Source organism: Lycium ferocissimum, chromosome 11 (assembly GCF_029784015.1).
Source record: "Lycium ferocissimum isolate CSIRO_LF1 chromosome 11, AGI_CSIRO_Lferr_CH_V1, whole genome shotgun sequence".
NCBI classification, from domain to species: domain Eukaryota; kingdom Viridiplantae; phylum Streptophyta; class Magnoliopsida; order Solanales; family Solanaceae; genus Lycium; species Lycium ferocissimum.
In genome coordinates, this window is record NC_081352.1 from 7,549,675 (window position 1) to 7,556,900 (window position 7,226).

Here is a 7,226-nt window from a genome sequence, read left to right on the forward strand (position 1 = left end):
ATGTTGTTGTGCGATAGATAGATTAACGCAGGGTAAGATGTATATGATGTCCCTACAAGTAAGAAGGGGTACTTGACAATTCTAATTAAGATTCCAAAGACATTTGAGGCAAGAGAAAGCACTTTGTTGAGGAAGGAAAAGTATAAGTCGTGTTCGGAGAAGTTTTTGCAAGCTATCGAGTTAAGGATTGATTGGTAATGCCTTGAGGAGAAGTTATAAGGCTCCTTAGATGGTTAATGAAGTGTTAAACAAGTGTTAAGAAGGTCCCACAAGGATTGGAAGTCCAATGAAACATCGGGATCAACTTCAGAAAAATGTGAGTTATATGGCCTCTTATACGGTCCGTATAACTTATACGGTCCGTATAAGGGACCGTATAACCTGTCCAGAGAGGGGTCTTCCACTGGAGGTATTATACGGTCACTTATACAGACCGTATAAGTTATAGGGGTCTTATAAGGGTCCATATAATCCTCGTCGGGCAGCTTTCTAATTTTATAAAAGAGGACCCCAAAATTCATTTCTTTCATTTTGCATCTTCTAAAAATCTCTCAAAACCTCTAGAATCTTCTCCAAACCATATCAACATATACCCAAGGAAAAATCAAAGACCAACACCAAGGATCAAGAAAACTAAGTGTGTGGATCCTCACTAGGGTTGATGCAAGTCAAGAACTTCTTTAGTATTGAAGTTGGGGTTCTTCTCAAGCGTAGTATCATCATCCAAGGATCATTCCTACATAATTAAAGGTCAGTTTTGTATTCAGTTTATGCTAAGAAAAGAATTGAATGGTTGAATGACTTGGATTGCGGAAGAAAGTAGAATATGGAGTTCAAAAATGGTAGTAATGGTATTTTGGGTAGTAAATTGGGTGGAGTCATGATTCTTAGTATGAAATGAGTATAATCTTGTTATGAATGATATTAAAAATGTTGAAGAAGCATTATATGTGAATGAATACGACGTTGGGTGATAACTATGGTTATGGATGACTTTGAGAGGGAGTTTGAGAATTGAATAATGTCTAGCTTAACAAAGTTTATTGATTATGATATTATGGATGTTTTATTGATGTTTGGGAGTTGTTATATTATATGTAGAAATTTGTAGAAACAAATGAAGTGCTGCCCAATTTTCATTAGCCCTTAGTCATCTTAGCTTAGCTTCAAGTATGTTTCCGATTATCTAACCTTAGTACGAATTCTCTTGAATGTAGAACCATGAGCTTGGGAGGAGAACGTTAGCTATTAAAGAGACGTAAAGGTATGTAAGGCTAGTCCCCTTCCTTCAAAGGCATGACTCTTATATTACGATTTCATTTCTATGTTTCCATGACCTTCTTATATCCCAAAAGAGGGAAGTTAAGGTTCTTAAGAGCTCCTTATGAGATAGAGACAAGATGTCCTTATGGTAATGATGAGGTTTATGGTTCTAATCCTAATGGTTCCAAAGTTTATGAATTGAAGCTTTTATAAGGTTTATGATCTTATTCTATGTTTCCTTGATGATTGTTGATTGTTGTTAGTCTCACCTCATGTTACTAGTTCCTTCAAGGTGAGACATGTCGATCATGACTAGCCCAAAACATAATCGGTGGTTACTGACCTTACTTCACTTTGATAGAGTTATAGTTTTTCTTGAGCTCTAATGCATGTATCATGTTATGTATACGTATGATTACACTGCGCCTATCTGACCGGGCAGTCACCACTACGACAGGCGTAGTGGGCAGCTATGATGATGATTACACCATGTCTATTTAGCATGGGCAGACATCACTAGTGGACGGCTTGAGATGTTTACCCTGGATGCGGGAGGCGCGGACGTGGGCTAATGATGATCACACGGTGCTTATACAGACGGGCTATTTATATATACATATATACATGATATGGTGTTGTTTATTATGAAAGTTAGCATGCATGATTCCGCCTTAAGAGGCAATCAGTTACAGGTTATCTCTTCATCTCATGTTCTCTTACTTCTTTATTATGTTGACATACATGCCTTACATACTCAGTACATTATTCGTACTGACGTCTTTTTCTTTATGGACGCTGTGTTCATGGCCACAGGTAGACAGAGAGACGGTGCAGACACTTAAAAGCTTGTACAGCGAATTTGTTGGAGCACTCAACTACTCTGGAGTCGTCATCTCTTAGTATATCATTTTGTGTACATGTTGGGGCATGGCGGGGTCATGTCCCATCCTTATGATTTCGGTATTCCAGGTAGAGGCTCGTAGATACTTATGTGTGGCTTGTAGATGTTGTAAGAATTCCTCATACTTCTTCATTGTCTATTCTGTGTATCATTTTTGTAGCCTCGCGGGCTTATGTATATCTACGTATTTTGAGAGATATTTGGTGGTTGTTTCATGATAGATCTTGTGTTGAGAATGATGTATTCATGCGTTTAGTATGATAAATAGCATGATAAGTGGTGCTCAATAGTCAGCTCCGGGAACCCGTCATGGCCCACTAGTTGGGTCGTGACAAAAGTGGTATTAGAGCAGTTCCGTCCTAGGGTGTGTCAACGAGCCGTGTCTAGTAGAGTCTTGTTTATGGGTGTGAAGTGCGCCACACTTATAAACAAGAGGCTGCGGGGCATTCAGGAATAATGACCGTCTTTCTTTTTCTAGATCGTGCGATAAAGCTATGTTATAAGATTTTCTTTTTTTTCCTAATTGTGCGTTATGGTTTCAGCGATGCCGGTAAAGAGAAAAGCAATAGCCGCCCAGAAGGGTAAGGCTGCGATAGGAAGGCGGGTTGAACCGGAGCCATTGGCAAATATAGAAGAGGGTGAGTCCCACAATGAGGCTCCATCTCATACCTCTGACACTCCGCCTGTTTCGGAGGAGCCTGAAGGGGCCTCGCCCTCCAGCTCCAGTGCCTCCATGTTATATCCGACATTTTCGCATGCTTGAACAAGTTGAAATAATTTTGAATTGTAAAGAATAAGGCCATGTGTGGATTAGAATTAAGACGTGTGTGTTGTTCATGGAAAATGGCGATGTGGAAATACGGAGGAAGGCCAAGGGCAAAATTAGAATCTTGAAAATTTGCTTCGGGAATTTTAAAAATATGATCCATGATTAGTTGGGCTCCAAAAAAAAAAATAGAAAGGAAAATGAGGCCCAATTTGGAAGGGGTGGCCGGCCATCATAGGCCCAAACCCACCAAGAAATTCAGAAATTTCCATGAATTACACATGTGACAATTAAGGGAGCATGTATATATACATGCCTCCCCCTTAGAAGCTTCAAGAAATCAAGAGAGAAATCAAGAAAAGAAAAAGAGAAGGCCTTCGGCCAAAGGAGAAAAAGAAGAAAGAAAAAGAAGAAAATTTTGGAGCCTTAGTCCTTGCCTTAAAAATCTTGTTCTCTTTGAATTTACAACAAATTCAAGGCGCTCTTCAACGTAGCATAATTGGTTTGGAGAAAGAACTTCGTTTTGTGGAAGATTGAAATTTCAAGAAAAGGTAAGATTCTTATGTTTTGTATTATGGAATGAATTTATGTGTTATAATGATTTGAATTGGATGAGAATCATGAAAGTAGGTGTGTGTGTGCATGGCCGTGTGCATGTGTGAAGCCATGCATGGCCGTGAGTTTTGAGGGAGGAGAAAGAGCAAGAATTTCATGTTTCCCTTTATGTTGTAGGCAATTTATAAATGTTGTGATGAATAAAAATGAATGAAAATCATGGGGTTAAGGGGTATGTTGAATGAGCCGTGTGTATATGCATATATGTGTGTGGCCGTGTGGTGCTAGGTATGTAGAGAACTTGGTTGAATTTATTTAGTATGTTAATTATGTTGTTGTAACATTATGAAGTGAATAGAAGATTAATGGTTTTGTTGGAATGGAAGAAAAATGGATAATGGCCGTATAGTATGGATAAAATGAAGTAAGGGCGAATTAGTTTGTTTGACATGTTAATTGTGTCGTGATGATGTTTGTAGCATGAATATAGATTAAGTGGTTTGAGTTGGTATTGATTTGAAAGTATGAAGTCGAAATATGAATCGTTGCATTTTGTTGGAAAGTAGGTTAATGGTAATATATTGTGATTTGCAATGATCGTAGGGTTGTTGTTGGCTTGTTGTTGATTATTCTGAACCGAGTTGAAGCTCGGGGGTGTCCTAATTATAGGGGAAATGCTGCCGAAATTTCGGTAGCCAAGTGTAGCCAAAGATTGAAGTGTTAACTTTCATGAATAGTAATTGGGTAAAAATGACCATTTGCAGTTTTTAGACGAAACGGGGATTGAGATTTGACGAGCGTGAGACGCAATCCAGGTATGTAAAGCTTACCTATCTCTCATACGGCATGTCTTAGACCTACTAGGCCGAGGACGGGACCTCGGGAATGACTCTCGCTCCTAGAAATCCGTTTTTGGTTTTGGTTACTATTCATTCAGCCGTAATTGACTCATAATGGCCACCTTGGGACATAAGAGTATATAAGCCTTTGTACCTTCGTAAATGGCTCCGAATCACTTCGAAACTCCCACGAATAACTTTATGGAGCCTAGTATGTGCGATCCATGTCTCCGCCGCCTCGACTCGACTCGAAGCGGGCCCGCTAACCCCAATATACCTTAGTTGTCTTACTAGAACCTCTTTTGGATAAGCTTCGATAAAGAATCTTCGAAGGTGAAATTGTTCATTATGAAATAATGTTTGGAACCCTATGAAATACTATGCTATGTTTTGGAACTATACGTACCACTTTGGAAATATTTTGTGAAATAAAATTTTCGCACTGATTAATTATTTGACTATTTTGGTTAACGAATTGACTTGTAAAGTAATCAAGTTTTGAAGAAAACTATTTTGACATACAAATTGCATTGTTTGCTCACGACTCCGCTCGTGCCTTATTACGACTTCGTTCACGGTTCCCGGCCGGTTTTGAGATCGTGCGCCCTATGACATATTCGGAAGTATGATGTGTTACGGTTTCCGTGACCTCGCCATAGGGCCGGTTACCGTTTTGGAGTTATGATGTGATATGGCCTTTGTTATGTTTGATGATGTGTGTGATATTGTGATTTGTTCGGAGATGTACGGAGATTTGAAAACTTCGGAGTATGATGTGTTGTGGCACCGAGCGTCGGGGGGTGACCACGTTCCGAGCCTTATGCATGATTTCTAATTGCATTTCGTATATCCGCATCTCGCATGTGTTTGGTCCGTTATATTCGTATACGTGATTGTATTTCCCTCGACACCGATTATGCTTTGGATTACCGTATTTTCCGCTTTACATACTCGGCACTTGTTCCGCATCGACCCCGTCCTTCGGGGGTCGTTTTTGCCCGCGGTAGGGCCGTGTGCTCCGCGCGACACGCCGCCGTGCCAGGATCCTTATTCTCGTTTGGGAGGCCTTTGATCCGAGCTTATATTCTCGTATATTACTTTTGCTATTGTGTATTTCGTACATTTGTGACTATCCGGCACGGCGGGCCCCGTCCCGTCATATGTTCGTTTGTTCGTTATGTATGTAGAGGCCCGTAGTCATGTTGTGGGTCGAGGTCCAGTCCGTCGTAGGTGGTCCCACCGTATATGTACATGATTCCGATTCGCGTCCCACGGCGCCCCGTATGTTACTTTGGCCGATATGGCCCACCCGTTTTGTATGAGTGTGTCTCGGGGCGATGTACATTCCGCCACCTTATTCTCGACATGATGTTTCGACACGGGCGACTCTCAGACTCCATTTGCATGATATCTCGCTTCTCGATTACGTGACGAGTATGCCTATTAAATCCGAATATGTTCGATGTGACATTTTAGTTCGTACGTCCGTTTCGGATGCTCAGGTAGGGCACCGGGGGTCACGGCCCACGGAGCTGGGTCGTGAGAAAAGTGGTATCAGAGCAGTCTGTCCTCGGAATGTCTACACAAAGCCGTGTCTCGCAGTCTTGTTTATTCTGTGTCGTGCACCACATCTATAAATGTGGAGGCTACGGTGACATTTAGGATGTTTCCTCCTTTGAATCTTAGATCGTGCGGCAGAGCCGTGATAATAAGGGTGACTCTTTTCCGACCAAACCGTTATATTTTTTCGCAATGCCTCCGAAGAAGGCAACCCGCTCGTGCGCAAGACAAAGCAGGATGAGATTAGTGGGGCCGAGGATTACACGGCGCGTGCTCGATTGCGCCCCGAGACATACTTCGCCGTAGGGTTCCGCTACACCACCAGAGAGGGTCGGAGCGAGTCCGTGCCCCCGCCCACGCGGGTGCGCCTGTCTCCGGCCCTCGGCTAAGGCAGGCGAGAGGACGGACACCGCGAGAGTCAGCGCTATTGACAACACCGGTGGCGGATGGTGTCCGTAGACGCGGGCGGAGAGATGATGACGATGAGGGCGGGCGTGACGGCCTTAGGGCCCGAGAGTTCCTATTAGGCCCCTCCGTAGTTTTCCGGTCTAAGCCCGATGAGGACCCCCATGACTTTATTCTGGGGATGCGCGCTCACCAGATTTGGTCGAGCCGGAGACGGAGTCCGTTGAGTTGGCTCTCGCATAGATCGCGCGGGATGTTGTCGGCTCACCGGTATGAGTCCCGGGAGCTATCCCGAGGTGAGGGCGCCGCCCCGCCTACTTGGACCGAGTTCGAGGCCGCGGCCCTCCGTAACTTCTTGCCCCCGTGAGTTGCGGAGCGAGAGTCGATAGATTCGAAGACAGATAGAGCGGTCGGAGTGTCCGGGAGTATAATCTAGAGTTTAATTCCCCGGCTGTATGCCCCTACCATCGTAGCCGATATGGAAGATAGGATGCATCGATACGTGATGGGGTTGGACCCCTATTTCGTCGACTCTGTACACACGGGCAAGACAGACGGCATGGATATCGGCGCGGTGCTCCACGCAGGTGTGTATGGAGGACCGGCATAGGAGGGATCGGTCCGGTAGGGAGTATGACGTGTGAGGCGGCCCAAGAGTGGCGTATCCTCGAGGGGTATTCAGGAGGTTCCCGCGCGGGTCGCCGTTGTTATATCCCGTATTTTTAAACGTTCTGGATTATTTGCCGAGGTGGGGCCCACGCATCGAGATTTTTTTTTTTGGAACATCTGAAAAGTCATATGAATCACATATGTAAAGCTAAACACAACTCATGAAGGACCCTTGGACCAAATCAAAGTGGAAGCCCTCCAAACGAATATTTTTAAGAAAACGTTTTCGTGCGACCTCGACTTCGAGGGGCAAAAACGATATTATGTT